Source organism: Thunnus maccoyii, chromosome 22 (genome assembly GCF_910596095.1).
Source record: "Thunnus maccoyii chromosome 22, fThuMac1.1, whole genome shotgun sequence".
Lineage (NCBI taxonomy): Eukaryota > Metazoa > Chordata > Actinopteri > Scombriformes > Scombridae > Thunnus > Thunnus maccoyii.
Window position 1 is genome coordinate 16,621,751 of NC_056554.1, and position 17,519 is coordinate 16,639,269.

Here is a 17,519-nt window from a genome sequence, read left to right on the forward strand (position 1 = left end):
AGCTTCTGTCAGAAACAGGCTGTTTTAACTCCTGTCTCCTTAAGGCCCACTTCCTGCTGAGCCAACGTTGTTCCACCCTGACACTGATGAAGACACAGTAGTGTCGAAACGTTAATCTGTTTGCACTATTAAATGCTGCAAATTCATCAGTGTGCTCCAGTCCCTTCTGTTTTTTGAAGTCTGCTGTCCTCAAACTGAGAAGCACCTGATTCAGCTGCTTTTTGTTGGAAGATGTGTGGAGAACCCTGTTTCTACCAATGTTGCTCTGATTGGTTGCCTTCTGAAAGCTGCATCATGGCTGACATTTGGTTGCTCAGGAGGATATGTGGCAAACTATACTAGTAGGATTTCACTACTTTTTCTTGTTATTTACTCAAAATGTCAACTTCTCAAATATATCCGTATATGTTAGAGCCGGAATCTGATCTGAAATATGAGAGTGAACGACACAAACAACACATGGAAAAACATTAAGATGACGTATTATGCTAATTTCCAGCTCTATATTTTTATTCTGAGACTCCACTTGAGTAGCTTTTCATGATTCACAGTTCAAAAAACTCAAACTTATTTATCTTACACTGGGTCTTTATGCAGCCCCTCAGCCCCACCTGCAAAAAGCCGCCAGGATTACTTCTGGTTTCATTTCATTCAGAGTGAAACTCAAAGTGCTACAGTATTAATGACATAGAACACATAATATAAAAAAAACATGAAAAAGCCTTCCTGAGTAGAGAGGCCTTTTTAAAAAGAGACTAGGGTCTGTGCTACCCTCAGATGGTTTGGAGAGCTGTCTGTTGATGGATTTGTATGTGAGTAGCAGGACTTTGTAGTCAATCCTGAAGGAGACAGGGAGCCAGTGCAATAAAAACAGAATTGGTGTTATATAGTCATGTTTTCGCACTCTCATCAGGATCCTGGCAGCACTGTTCTGAATATACTGGAGCTTCAGGATACTCCCGCCAGGGATCCCTGTGAAGAGCTCATTGCAGTAGTCCAGTCTTGAGGAGATAAAGGCATGGACAAGTTTCTCTGCATCTGACAGGGTTAGAGAGAGGTGCAGTTTAGAGATGTTTTTGAGATAGTAGAAAAAGGGTTTGCAAGGATGTCTTATATGATCATCAAAAGTCAGCTGAGGGCCAAACCTAACACCCAGATTAGTGACTTAAGAGGAAAGCGGGATGTCCCGGCCATCAGAGGTGAGATGAGGTCTGGAGGATGACTGAATCTGGTGTGGAGTGCAAATAAGGAGAGCTTCAGTTTTGCTGATGTTTATCTGGAGGAAATTTGTGCTCATCCAAAAGTCTGTCATCTCAAATGCTGTCAGCTTTTTAAAAAAAAAAAGCCTTCTCATGCCAGATCTCATGCTGTTGGACAGGCATGGGATACAATGTCAGCAGACCTTGCAGAGACATATGGGTTTATAATGTCACGCATCCTGATATGCATTCCACACACATCATCTGCCATATTTGATGTCTTTTGCAAAGCTGCCAGAGAAAACGCAAACTGAGGTTTCTCACACGGTGAGCTCCTGACCTGAAATCACGGGGGCTTCTGGGATAAAAAAACAAACAAACAAACAAACACTTTTACCCCTTTGGAAGCTACTGCAACTTCATGAGATAGCTTTTAAGATGGATATGACATCGTCTCACATGTGTATCTCCTGAAATGTCCAGCCCTTGTTTATACTTCTCTTGAAATTTCCCTGCATTTTTCAGGAGAAACTTATTGTTCAGTTCAGTATTTAGAAGCTGCATCGCACTAAAGCTGCACTTTTAATTACTGTTGGGTATTGGTTCTGCTTGACCTTCATGCGGCCTTTAACACCACCGATCATGTCACTCTTAAAACAGGTGGGATGGTGTTCAAGGAGGAGCCCTGGATTAGTTCTCCTACCGTGCAAAAGTAAAATAGTTTGTTTCAATGAATTATTTTATCTTGTTAGCTGCAGAAGTCACATTCAGGATACCTCAAGGATTGAGAACTTCAGTTGTCATTGTGCATGCCCCATCACTCACTTTTTAAAGTGGTCAAATCCAGATCTTCAACACCTGGTGAAGATGGTATTTTAAGCCTTCATGCCTTAACTGCCTTAATAGTTGAACTCTAGTTCAGCTTTAACCAGTTTCAAATTGTGCAAATTTCTGCAGCCAGAATGTTAAGTGTAAACATTTTCCCCACCTCACCCCATTTTGTGTGTGTCTTTACATTATTTTTTTTAGATTGCTTCCTTGCAGATCCCCTCCAGACGTGTTTTAAAGATATGTAAAAATATTCTCTGCTTTGAACAGTAATTTGTGACTAATATGATTTTTCCACAAAAAAGTTTAAATAAAATTGAAAAAAATTATTAAAAATGATTCTCCCTCATTGGAAAATCCAGAATCTATGAATATGTAAATATTGTTCATTTCAAAAGTTTAACTTTTGGACACAAGATGTCTCCTACTTCAGTCCATTCTCAGTGTATGTGTACTGGCGGCTTCAGGTTTCCACATCACACTTGTTGCATACTGGACTACCGCTGGCTACCAAACTAGTTGTGATGTCACAAATCATGTACACACCTTAAACTCAGATTTAATGTGAGCTCAGAGTAGCTTTCTCCCATTCAGCAGATTAATGTGTAAACAGCCTTGTAGTGTCAAACTCAAACTCTTAATGGACCTGGCTTTGTGCATGACGTTGTCTGAAATCAGCACAACCGATTATTTGTATTTATTGTAATTCTGATTATCTTGAGTTTGTATGGGTGTTTGTTTTCTTTGAATTCATGTGTAGCGGAGTGTTTTGGTAAATAAGGTACAATCACTGCACACTGTATCATTTTTAGATTTCCCTTAATTGGACCAAAAGGGCCATACTATACTTTTGGCCATAGTTTGTATTTTATGTGTTGATTCAGATTTCTCATTTATAATTTTACTCCTTTGTGCAGTTTATGCACTTTGTGCTTATTGCTTGAAATGTGTGGTCTTAAAAAGAAGATAATGAAGTCTATTGTACTCTATTGTCAGATAATAGAGCATTAGAAACTACAGTGTTTTAGTTATCCGACCTTCAGAGGAGCAGATTATGAGTTCACCCTGACATGGTACAGTAGTTTAAATATGGCAAGACAGACCACAAAACTATTCCCAAACTCCATGTTCCTCTTTCACTCTGTTGCAGGTTTCCTTATCTTTACTTTTAGTTTGGTTATCTTCATGCTTGCTTTTTAAGTACTGATGAAAAGTCCACATAAAGCACTGTGCACATCTGAGGTTGTGCAAATATTTTTGAGATTCTGGATGTCACTGAAGAGACCGAACTCATCCTTTTCTCTGGCCTTGACACTTTTCTAGAGTGATACAGAGTTGGTTGTTGTGCTCCCAGTGTCCTACAAGCAAACATGTCCAGTCACCATAACAAACCTACCTAACTCTGTATTGACCTTATGGTACAAATTGTGGATAAACTGTTGACCCAGTGAAGCTAGATGCCCCATTTTCAAAATCATGACCAAATCAGGTTTTCTTGGGGGGGGGGGGGGGACGAGTGATTTCATGTTTTCAGTACATATGGTGCAATGGTTGTTTTGCAAAAAAGAAGATTTCTATACACGATTGAAGACATGAATTAGTACATCAAATGAATACTCTGTTCCCTGCAAACCCTCTTCAGGGTATGAGCTCTTACTTAAAATCACATAAGACCAGTTTGGGTCAATATAGCACCAATACAACATTGGGTTAACTTTACCCAGTAGCAATTAGTTATTTTGACTCAATGTTAAACACAACAAGCTTTAGCTAAAAACTGTCACAAATTTATTGTATCTCGTACAAAATGTTGTGCACATGACATTCAAAAGATACACAAGTTATTAACAATCAATGACATGTAAGTTTAAAAAGAGTAGAGTAGATTGAAACTGAAACTAAAACTAAAACCCCTTGTCTTGAGTGGATTTCTGGGTAACATTAACCCTGCATTGTGTTGGTGCTATATAGACCCAAACTGCATAAAAATTTAAGCTAGTGATTTTTAGTGTGTACTTAAGCACCTCCTCAGCACAGATGTTCTCTGGTGTCACTGATGGTCTGAATAAAAACAAAGTAAATTGTTGTGCTATATATCACAACCTCTTGACCTGAATTATAAATTTCTCAAAGAACTTTAGTACAAAGTCAAGAGGTTGAGATATGCAGCACAACAAGGTAGCAAAGCTCTGTAAATGGAACCGTGTTCCTACACATATCTTTATTCTAATCCTTGTGACTTTGACAAAGAACTTATACTTGAAAAAAGGTCTTCAGGGACCAAAATGTTAGTTTGATAAAAAATAAACAAATGTTTTAATGCAAGAGCACTGTGCATGGAATCTAATCTTTTGCAAGATATTGAGCACCTTTCTGACATGCCGATGTATAAAATAAGTCTTTTTCTATAACCTGCATCCTCAATAATAATAATAAAAACAGTAAAAACACCAATAAAAAGTATGAGAGAGAGAGAGTCACAGAGTGCTAAAAACTACCAGAATAATGAGGGGTTAAAATCTCAGTGATATACAGTAATGTGTTGCTTGTCCAAGACATGCCAAGGAATAATAATCAATATGAATCTAAAAATGAACCAAACTGTGGACAAGCTTTTACCTTAACTTTTAAAAATGCTTTGCAAATCACAGAAAACATTTCTGTACAATTGTTAACCATGATATTTTAGCAGTCTTCATTATGGTTTTCTCCAACAACATGAGTTTTTAGCGTTATGGACTGAATTTAAGCTGCATATGTGACTATCAGGATTATTCTAGAAAAAATGAGTAATTGGTCTAATTGTCTTGAGAGTTCTACAATCCTCGTCTGGTTCTTCAGTCAATATCGTACACAATGTTCAACTCCTTTTTTTCAAGCTGGAAAAGAAAACTGTGCTGAGAATCTGAAACAGTAATCAACAGCTGGTGTAATGATGCTAAACAAGTTAGTGGACCCTGGGGCAGCGGTGAGAGATTGTGGCTGCAGTGCAATTAAAGCTGCAAATGGTGTAAAAGTATGAACTTGCTCGAGTAGAAACAACCGTCTGCTGCTTTAAGTACATCGACTGAGCTGTTTGTGCAGCCATGATTGGTAATTGTCACTAGGAGAAAAAGTAAGGTGAATACTTAAATGTATGGTTCTTATTTTATCCTCTGCTGCAGTTAACCCCATGCAGCTGGCAACTGCTGTTGTACTTCCAAAACATCCACTTGTATTCAACTTAATCGCCATAAAACAGCATGAAATCCATCAGTTTAAAGTAAAACACGAAAAGGAGTAAAACTGTTTTCTGATAGAAGCATCAAGTGGGTTGAAAAAAGTTGTGAAATGTGTCCGAAAATAAGAATACAGCAAATATGGGCTTGGTAGCACTAACAAAGCATAACTTCATTTTAAAGTAGCGACAAAAGACAATTTTTGGATCCCACCATGGCATTTCTCCTTCAGTAGCGAGACACAAGAATAACAGGAAGTTAAATGATTATTAGATTGTGACCTTAGAGAGCTGTTTGGCCTCATCTGCACTTAGATGTGGATTTATGGTGTGACATGTCAGCAGTTACATGAGCTGGTGAAGCTATTCATAATCTATCCATGAGGTCAATGATGGCATGAAGAACTGTAACAGAATTGAATATGGGCAGCTCATGAATTGCATTTTGTCTTGAAATGCTTGCAAAATTAAAAAAAAAATTGAAGCAGCATTTCAGGCGTGTGAGAACCTCGCCCAAAAGAGGGAGATTGTGACATCCTCCTGGAGCCAGGCCTGAGAGGGAAACTGGCCAGTGAGTGTCTGGTGGTTGGGCCTTGACCCATGGGGCTGTCGGGCACAGCCTGAAGAAAGCATGGATAAAGACTAGAATCGGGTGGAGGCAGGGGCAGAGACCTGGGCATGTTGATCCCAGGCATCGTAAACTGGTTCTAGGAATGTGGAACGTCACCTCCCTGGTGGGGAAGGAGCTGGAGCTAGTGTGGGAGGTGGAGCAGTACTGACTGGATGTAGTTGGACTTACCTCTACGCATAGTACTGGCTCTGGAACCAAACTCCTCTTTTCTGGAGTTGGCCAGGGTAAGAGGTGCTGGACAGGTGTGTGGATACTCACAAGTCCTTGGCTGAGCGCGACAGTGTTGGAATCCCCCCCACACAATGAGAGGGTCAACTCCTTGCAGCTACACATTGCTTGAAGGAAGACTGTTGTTTGTGTGTATGCACCAAACAGCAGTTTGGAGTATCCAGCCTTCTTGGAGGCTTTGGGTGGGGCCCTGGAGGGAGTGCATGCTGGCAAGTCCAAAGTTCTGCTGGGGGACTTCAATGCTCACGTAGGCTCATGAAACCTGGAGGGGGATGACTGGGAGGAACGATCTGTCTGATCTGAACCCGAGTTGTGCATTATTATTGGACTTCTGTGCTAGCTATGGATTGGCCATAATGAACACCATGTTCAGGCATAAGGTTGTTCATAAGTGTACCCTGTATGAGAACACCTTGGGCCAAAGATTGATGATCGACTTTGTGGTTGTGTCATCAGATCTGCGGCCGCATATCTTTGCTGGACAGACCTGGGAGACCTAAACGAGTAGTGAGGTTGGACTTGGAATCTCTGGCGGAAGCCCCTGTCCGTAAGGTCTTCAACTCCCACCTCTGGAGGAATTTCTCCTGCATCCTGGGGGATATTGGGAAATCCAAGTGGGCCATGTTCAGGACCTCAGTTGTGGAGTCTTCTGGCCTGGGAATGCCCTGGGATCCCCCAGGAGAAGCTGGAGGGCATTGTCAGGGTGAAGGATGTCTGGGTTTCCTTACTCAGTCTTATGCCATCACGACCCAGTCCTGGATTAGCAGTGGAAAATGGATGGATGGATGGAGGCTTGTAAAATAACCTCTATTCCATGGGGTCATTCAAGGACACTAAAAGGCTGCTGCTTTGCTTTAACCAGAGACATGCCAGGAGACTTTAAAGTACAAATACAAACATTTGTCATATTCTCAGATTGCCTCATCATAGGATTCACTTCGGGCGTCAAACATTAACAGCACTATCTCGTTCATTTGAAGATTTGCTGACTTTAAAATATGTGGCATATATCCAACCGACATTCTTGACATTATACACATTATTAAAGCTGCACTTATCAATATTTTTATATTAGCAATGGATAAAATGAACATGCGTGATGTGAAAGGGGTCACTCATAGTGAATCCACAAAGAATTATCACCCAACTCTGCCACCACCCTCAGCTTTAACAGAGTGTTTTAGTGTCTTTTAGCTCATTGTTTTGGTGAGTGAAAAAAAATCTTTAAAGTGCAGTATGTTCTCTACAAAACATACACATATATTGTATCTGATTATTAAATCTAAACACTTCATGCATCGTTTAAAAAAATTAAACTACTTAATCTTGAAAGTCAATTCTGCACAGCCATATATGTGTATGTATATGTATAATATGCAACTAATGTGTTTCACTTTATTTCAATTGATACAATCTTGTTTGTATTAAAACCCCTTATGTTAAGTATGAAAACAAGCAAATGAATAAAAAAAATAATGAATATGAAACTAACACAGATACACACAAAAACAAGCAAAATCTCACCTTTTTGGGTTTTACTTAAACAAATTAATAGATTAATTATCAAACTTGATATTGACTTATTTATCTCCATCGACAAATTGATTAACCGCTGATGTTTCCATACTAATGTATGATTTTTTTAAACTTCTTTTAAGAGGAAAGAAACTAAATTTCACACAGTTTATTTCTGTTAAGATTCACCACTGTTGGGTCTTGAAATCTAAACAAAAATGATACAAAATAAAATGTAAATACGATTTCATGCAATGCAATTAGTTATGAAATTTTTTAGGAGGTGATAAAAATACATGATACAGGTGAAAATATTTTACAAATAATAATAAATGTGTGTCTATATATAGTATGTGCCAGAAATGGTACTTACATAGGTTATAACATAAATGTCAGACTTTGCTTTGTGGCCTTGACAGCGTGACTACCTAACCAATAAAACACAAATATTGCAATACATAAAGGTAGAATTACTTGGAAAAGCAGCAAATGTTTAGTGCCCTCTGGTGTCATCCGTACAATAAAACATATGTTACATAAAAGTGAAGCACTGACTGTGACTCTGTACTAGGTCACGACAAGTGCTTGTACATTTATCATGAGCGCCAAATACCATCAGTGTGTGACAGTCCATGTCAGCAAGACACATTCCTCTAACACTCCCACTGTTATATAAACAGCAGACACATAACTGCTGTCCAGGGATTTATGATGGGTATACGTTCTACAGCTAAAAAATTTACTTAAAATTTTTTGTTACTTGTTGATACCTCGTGTTGCATCTTATTATGCCACATATGCCAAAAAAAATGTTTTTTTTGTTTGTTTAATTTAAAAATTCAATGGATTTTATGGGACCTGTAAAGACCTTAAAAAGTCAGTAAAACAATCTATTATTGGACTGAGATACTTTTCAAAAAATGAAAAAAAGCTCAAAAAATGCTAAAATGCCATCACTTCACTGGTTCACTAGATTCAAAGCGTCCCCATTAGATGATTTTTCTTCTTTTCTGACATGGATATATCTGGAAGTGAGGGGGTTGTCTTTTACATAACCTGCAGATTGCTTATCTCAATAAAGATAACACTGGGAAAACAAGCATGTGACCAAAGGCTGGATAAAAATCAATGGTTGGCTTTTCATTGGCAGTGACATTGGCATGAAGGGTCAGGTGATGCTTAAAAAACTGTATTAAGTTCAAGATTAAGTGGAGTGTGCTCACGAATGCATACAAGATACACACACGTACTGTATGTCACCACATACCACATCGGACATGGGTCAAACAGTGTTTGTTTTTCCCTGCTATGAGTGCCAGGTGGGGGTTTAATGTGCTCTGACTCAAAGTTGGTCCACAGTATTCTGTAATCAGTAAAAGTTTAATCGGTCTGTGTAAGACATACTGTAGTCTTATACAGTTTAACATTACACAGACTGTTATTATTCCAGGGAAAAGTTACATAGCTCTTTTTCCTGATGCATCAGCTCTTTGTAATCGACTGTGCGCATATTGAAAAGACATCTTTCATTGTTTCTCCAAGGCTTTTGGGAGGCGTTAGGAACCTGATCCTCTTATAGCCCTCCTTGGAGAAAGAAGTCAATAAGTATGAAAAGTGGCTGTTTTGTTTGGAATGGTAATTGCAAAAAAGTAAATCTTGTGAGGAAAATGGATCCTGTGCCTGCATAAGATTTGTGGTTGAGAAAAATGGCAAACACATTACACATTGGAGAGACTGGGATTATATAAGGAAGGACGTGTCTTTGATAGGATTTGGAACTCTGTGTTGAATTTTTTTAAGGACTAATGGGTTATGTCCAATGTAAAGCATCTTGCTGTGTATACTCATTTATATATATATATACATTCTTTCCAGGTAGCTACACATGTTAATTTTACATAAATGTTTGAGTCGCTAGTTTGGATCCCTGCCACCTCCCTCAAGAGTAATTTTGTACTTGTGCGGCACTAAATATACCTTTTGCACTTTTAAGGTTGCGATACATGTAGACTATATGTGAAAGAGCTCAGGATGTAACAGAGACACATTCTACATGCATGTATGCCAGAGCTGTGACAGTTTGCGGTTTTCATCAGTGGAACATTGTGTCTACATGTGAAAACAGAATCATGTGGTCACATTTTAAATGACTCTCGAAGCGCTACACACTGACCTTATTCACACGATGGTGGTGGTGGTTAAGGTGGGAAACTTTACCTGGAAGATGAATAACTTCATTCAGCAAATCACGATTTCAGAACAACCACAACTGATTACATTCAACAGGGAAGTTAGTTACTGTAGCTACTATTACAGGCATTACTATCCAGCTTAGACTCCCAGTGATACCAGTTTAATTCCGTTATATTAAAATGTCAAACTAAATATCTCCACATTACTGAGATCCAGAATGATTCAGTGGAAAATCTAGGGCTCAACAGTGGGATGAAAGGTGATTCAAAGGCTCCATAAACAATCCCACCGCCCACTTCATTAGGAACATCTGCACAATCTAATGCAATCCAATAGAACAGCTCTGCAATAAATTCTACATTTACGAAGCTTGTGCATTTTCAGTTTTTGTTGACATTGTCATAAAGGTGATTATTCTACTTTATGTGTACTTGGGTGCATTATATTGAATGCTGTTCCTAATATTTTGTTACATAACATACACGAGGGGGGCAAAATATAAGAAACACCTTTCAAGTTAATGCACTCAGGTACACCACCACCCACTGTGACCTCAATAATAATAAACAAGAAGTAGAATTATCACCTTTCTAACAATGTCAACAAAAACTGAAAATGTATAAGCATCATAAATGTAGAATTTATAGCAGAGCTGTTGTATTGGATTGCATTAGATTGCACAGGTGTTCCTAATGAAATGGCCGGTGAGTATATTTTGAAAACATGATCCTCATTTTGTATTTTCATTTCTAGAACATGCACAAAACAGAGTGCCAAAATGACTGACGTGTACTGTGGGCGTGTGAGGTCATTTGTGCAGTTATGCAACAGATGACCCACATGACCTGTTTGTCTTTTCAGCTTTCTGTGCCAAGGCTCGTGATAGATGGAGCAATGTAGGTTAAAGTAGGAGGTAGAGCTGGGATGCCACATAGGGGAGAACCAGAAAGTGTGACCTGGTCATCAAGATGTCAGCTTTACCTTGAATGTATGTACACACACACACACACACCCACACACACATGCTTGTACCTCTATGCTTGTGAGGACCCTAGCCCATTACTCTAACCTAAACCATCACAACTAAATGCCCAACCCTAACCCTAAAGGGGCCAGTATACTTCGTCAGAAATGCTTGTAGGACAGTTGAATAGACCCTTCCCCCCATACCTTTCCAGTGTTGGATGAGAGGGGGCTGTGTTACTCTCTAGCTCTCTGTTTCCATTCTTGACCCAACTATTTCTCTCATTTCATGTGAGCAACTGAGTGAAACACTATGAATGCCCTCCAGGAGAGACTGACTGAAAATGTGCGTCATTATCCCCGTGTGTAAACGATATCACATCTCCCCCCTCTCTTTGTTGGCTGACTTTTCACTCTGTCTTCGAGTGTGATCGGACAACATGTTATACAAACTAATTCTGATCATGAGTAGATCTAAACTTAACCCTAAAACCAGGTCTTAAAGGGGACATAACATGCTTTTTTTGATTTTCTGTTATTTTTGTACTGTTATAATGTTAAATGGCTGTGTTAAAGATGGTTAAAGTTCCAAAACTAGAGGTGTGTTCAAAATGCTCCTTGCAAGTTAAAAGCCAGGGCTTCAGCCTGCTTTCAACACTTCTTTTGCAAAATTACAGCTACTTCCTCCCCATGATGACATCAGATTGTTTGTGCATGCACAAATGGCCATTCCTTCCTGAGTCTTTGTTGCTAAGGTTGTTCTGTGGCTTGTTTGTGTTGTGCACTCTCATATTTCAGGTTGGAATCAGGCTCGAACATGTCCCAATGTATTGAGAAGTTTCCATTTTGAGTAATGAACAAGATAAAGAAGTGAAAACCTCCTACTGTCTGTATATGTAGCCTCTGGTGCCAGCGGATAGATGTATAAGTACACATGTACTGGCTGTCAACAGGCCAGAACATCCTGAATGCCTTGATTGACATGAAAAGGAGTCACTCCACTCTTACCCCTCTGGTCATTTTCCTGCATCGTTGATCATGCACTGAGCTTTGACACTGGTTTCAGTTCATTTAAGTTAACAAATAGACCAAAATACTTCAGGGATGAGGGTTTTAATTCATTGTCGGTTATGGTTTTAACAAAAAGAGATGCAAGTTCAGCAACCCAACCCAGAATCGTCTAAAAAGTATGAAAAGCAGTTTTCTGTGAAATTTGTGTCTTCTACTCTATTACATGGACAAAATGGCACCGTAAGAATATGATGATTGCTTATCACTACAAGCATCTGCAACTACTTCTCAAAATGTTCAACTGCATGCACTTCATTTTGCCAACCATTTAAAATATAAACAAACCAGCGATTAATGTGGTTTAGAAGCTTTTTGATTGCATGAGTCACTAATACATCTTGATGAAATCTAATAGACTAAAAGAGTTTGCTTAACATGGACCAGACAGCTTTTGATTATGCCACAGGTTTCAAAACACTGAACTTTTTAACCTGTTTTATGGTCTCAAATGAAACCCTTACTGGTTTATCTTTAACAAACAGTCACACAGGGACAACAGCTGCATGTGGCGTCCTCTCACAGCTGGACTGTGCAGCAGTGAAAGCACATTTTCTCACAGTTACATAACTGATAGGCAGTGAAGCCAACAACGATCTGAGCAAAGAAAGAAAAGGAAATCATAGTGGTAGAAGTAAACAAAGATATTATCAGCTCAAGAATACATGACATAAACTTAAACATCGAAATGACTTTGCAAAGGTTTGCGGTGATCATGTGCTGACACATAGAGATCAAATCAGGTTGTCATCATTGTGGGAACTTGACTCGACCTCGTGAAAGCAGAAATTAGATGAGCTATTTGCAGATCACCATGCTGCTGCTCATTAGTTAAAACGAACAGAGAAGGAGAAATCACATATGCATTTGCATGTATGTCTATGTGTGTTCTTTTTAGTTTGAGATAAGTGTTCCCTCCTGCAGGCCCTTTGGCAACACTGGTTTATAAGGTTATACTCTATCAAACAATTTGTTCTCTGGAATGAAACACTCAGTTTGAAAGCTTTGGCTGCTGTTTTTGAGAAAAGTGCTACCTGAAAATCATGATTTGATATTCCATTAAAACACCCAAATGGTACGTCTTGTCTTGCATTACATTGCGTTTTTTGGTATATTGTGTTATTGCTGTTATGCCCATCTGCATATTATTTTGTATTATGTATTATTATGTTGAACTACTTGCTCAAATGTAATATCATTATCTTTATATGCTTTGTGCAATGTGACTCTTTGCATGATAATGTTATTTGTTTGGGGGAAATACTTGAAGGTCAATATTAATCTGAAAATACTGAGGCTTTGTGAAATTGTCCTTTTTAACATAAAAATGTGATTTCTACAGTGAACATTTTGTGAGTTATCACAGTCAAGTGTGTCCTTGTAGACGACCTTAGATTGCGGTCTGTAAATAATGATTTTTTTCCTCCAGGTTTTGGTGGTGACCTGTCATTTCCACTTTACTTGAGGGGAGAGAAACATAGAGATGACAAATTACAAAAAAACCCCAAAAACAGTCTATAGCCATGCTAGCAGCACTTGCTAATTAGCACTAAACACAAACTATTTAGTCATAAAACAAAAAAAAAAAAAAAGGAAAAGTCACGTGATCACCAAAGATATTACAGCTGAATGCAACAATTATTCTTGTGGGGGACATGAATGTCAATCAATCCAATTTCTAGTTCCATACATCCAAATATCAACCAGCTGATAGCTTTAGAGGAAAAGTTGGGGGGGATCACTAAAGTCAATGTCAGTACCAATTTTTATCGCAATCCATTTCATATCTGTTGAGATATTTCAGTCTCGATGAAAGTGGTGGACCTACATACAGACAATGCTAACCCTGGAGCCATGCAGTTAGCAAGGGTAAGTTATTGCCACCACAAGTTACCAGAACAGCTCCAGTTCTCCTTTGCATTGATTCTACAAATTTCTGAGACTCTACCGGAGAGATGAACACAATTCTGACAAAAAAACCAAACAAAAATCCCCTGATTTGGTGTTTTGATAATGACAAGTCGGTCCAAAATCTTCCATTCATGTTCAGTTGGGCTAAGATCTGGTAACTTTGAAAATCAACACACACTGCATGATTAACATAATTTTCATTAAACCATTCAGTGTGCCCTCGTGCCCTGAATGGAAACATCTGTACTCATTGTTTTGACCCATTTATGAAGGTTTGTCCTTTAATTTGTCACCCACGTGTATGTCACATGAGTGGAAATTAGGTTTCCAGTCATATGATTCACAGGTTTCTTTTATTCATACAGAAAATAGTTGAAGATATCTGTAATTCAATAACTATCCAGTCTGTGTCTGAGGATGTACCGGCTGCTTTATGAGCTGAAAAACAAAAGCATAGTTTGCTTTTAGGATCGTTGACGTCACTTTTTTCAAAATGTACATGATACAGTTTGGAACTTACAGTAAGTTAAGTTACCAAATTAAAATAATTTCTGCCTACCTCAGAAACCAAAGTTCAGCTCTAAAACACCAACAAAACACCATGAAGCTGAGAGGCAGTTCTCAGTGATTCAGGCTTATGATTTTTTTCATTTTTTGAAAGTTAAAAATCATTTTACATATTATTGCTGCTTTCCTTGAATCATTATTTCCTTGACTGCTGAGAGTCACTACTATTACTCACAAGACAACAATAAGTAATCTAAAAATAAAAAAAACATGGTTTGATACATCTGTGAAACCAAAATAAATACCTTCCACTGTTTTCACATCACTTACTGTACATCACTGACTAGAGTGAAGCTCACCTAAATGTTGCTCTGTGAAAGAGCAGCAATGACCTCTTGAGGCTGCTACTGCTGACTACACCAGGCTCACACTTGATTTAATGCAGAATTGATTGAGACTAATAGTCTGTTAAAGAAATCAGGAGATTTTTGTGCTTGATAAATAAATGCATGAGATCTGTCCTTGAGACAAAATGTTAATCAAACAATATGGGGCTGAAAATTCTTCAAAATCTCATTAATTGGTCCCAATTGTTTTTGTCTTTGTTTGGACAGTAAATATTTAATATTGGAGTCTCTCATCTTGTTATAGTTCACTTAATAATATGATAACCGAGATTCAGACAAGGTTTTCTGTTCATTTTAAGTTTCCCTTTCAATTAGTAACAAGCAGAGACTCACAGTGTGTTAAAGACTAATTGGTAGATTTTTGACTATGATGCATACTGGATTTTCTGGGTGTGCACATTATTCAGCTTTTTGGCTTTCATACACTGTATATTCCTGATTTTTTTCTTGATTCACAGCAAAATGTGTTCAATAAGTATGCACCAAGTAGATAAATAAATGTGTAAATGCGCACAGATATACAATCATACACTGAAGAAGTACAACACACCACATTTTCTTTTTTCTCTTACATTATTTTGGTTTCTACTTGTGATGAGTGTGTTTGACAAATAACCACCAGATGGAGTAAGAGATCAGTGCTGCACACATTCATAGTTTAGTCCTTTGACTGTCACTTCTGCCATGACTGTGTCAACTATTCTGTTTTTGGTTTTCAGTGAAAAACACAACATATCATAGTGTATCTCATCAACACAAAGCATGAACAGTGTCTTATTCATTCATTTTTATCGCCTCTTGGCTCTTTTATGTGATTTTTTTTTCTCCCAGAAGCGTCTTGGAGGCTTCTTTATAGAGAGCTTTAAAGGCAGCCAGTTGGCGATCTAAGGGAGCCTAGCTGGCAACCTCCTCTTCTTCTATGGTGGCCAAAGTGCTGGCGTCGGGCCTGCTTCATCTGCAGCAGCTTCTTCTCTGCCAGCGTGCATGGCCAACATCCCGGAGTTGTTGCCCAAAGTGCCTGCACATATCTTTGTGTAAATGCATGTGTATGTATGAAATGCATCATCTTTTAATCCATATGTTTTTAAATTAACGCACCGCAGAGTTTTGTAATAGTTATCATTAATAAAAGTTAGCAAATTGTCTTCTTGTTTGTCTTATTTTTTTCTGTTTCCGTTTTCTGTGTATGTGTCTATGTGTGTATGTGTGTGTGTGTGTGTCTGTGTGTGTATTGTGGTTTGGGGGTGTTTGTATTTGTGTCTGTGCATATTGTCACCCACAAATCTTCTTCAGATATATCTTGTTTGATCTGCAAAGACTTTTCTCTGACACAGAGCTAGAAAACCAACCATTTGGGGAACTTACTCAAATAGAGACCTGCAGCAGAAATGTGTGTGCGCGTGTTTGTGCGCGTGTGTGAGTGTGTGAGTAGGGGTGCAGAGGGTAGTGAAAGTGGCAGAATGAACACAAAGAGGGAGGGCAACATGTGCAGCGTGTGATGGAAACACAAACTGTATCCTGTGCCGAGAAGAAGGATCAACAAAAGAAGAGTGGAAGAAGGGGAAGGTGGTGTTGAAAAGAGAAGGGGGGACTTCCGACCAGTCCACATTACACCATCATGTGCTTTTTTTTTTTTTAAATTTATCCTTCCTCTTGATTTCCTCATACATTGCCTCTTTCTATCACTCAAACTCTCTCTCTTCTCCTTCTTAGTCTATAACGTCAGTTTTCTTCCTTCCTCTTTCTGTGACCTCCTATTCTTTATCTTACAGTATATCTAATTTTCTCTTTCCCCTACTTCTCTTTTTGCTTTTTCTTCTCTCACCCTCTCTCTACTCCCTCTCAGTGACTGCTGACCTCCACGACATAGTTTTCCTAAAACTCTCGCCGGTCAGAAAACAGAGAAGCAATGTCTTTGTGTCTGTCGGCTTAGTGAGGTCACATTCTTTCATACACGAAGTGGGTTAAATATGATACAGGGCAATATTCGGCTAGATAGATGCCAAACAAAAAAGAGGCAACAGGATAAATTTGTACTGCTGGTTGCGGAGTATTTTTGTTTTGTCAGTATACAGACAAAATGAGTACAGCTTGTATATAAGTAAAGTATGCCAGCCAGAGAGACAACCACATGTTTTTGATGGTTGGTCGCTTCAGCATCTCTCTGCTTCCCTAAATAATCTTTAATGTATTTGTTTTTTTGGGTCATTCATCAGCGGCTTCATGACCTCAGGTGAAGCTCCCCAGCCGGGAAACCGAGGATGACCCTGACCTAAAAGGGGCCAAATCCTCACCCAAAAAAGGTAAACACACCCATATAATCTGAGCTCCTATGGATGAGGGGCCCCATTGCTCCGGATAAGAAGGGCCCCCCTTTTACTCTGCAGGACGGGAGAGGGCGTTAAGGAGGAACAACACACGCTGGCAGGTTGGAGGGGCCCCCGCAGATTGATGTGCGTGTGAAACCAGTTGGGCTAAATATTGCGCAGCGCTGGGTTTATTGTGCGGTACGTCCCTGCTGCAGATTCATGTGTCTGCGCCCGACCTGGGGACACTCATCTGAACATACGGTAAATTTAACTCCCGTCAAAACAAAGTTAAAAGGAGAGCTTTGAATGGTGGGCTGACAAGATGCCCTTTTCACTTTCTTTGGACTAAAAAACTATTAGACTGCTCCTATAGAGACACAGACTCTAACTCTATAGGGAGTTTGTTATATTGGTTTGTGTGCTGTTGCTTCATCCCAGTATTATTAGATTCAGAGTGCAGCACATAGCCTTCTGTCCATTTTCAAATGATACTTATTGATACAATTCACATAATTAGATTTTCCTACCTTCATGTCAACAACA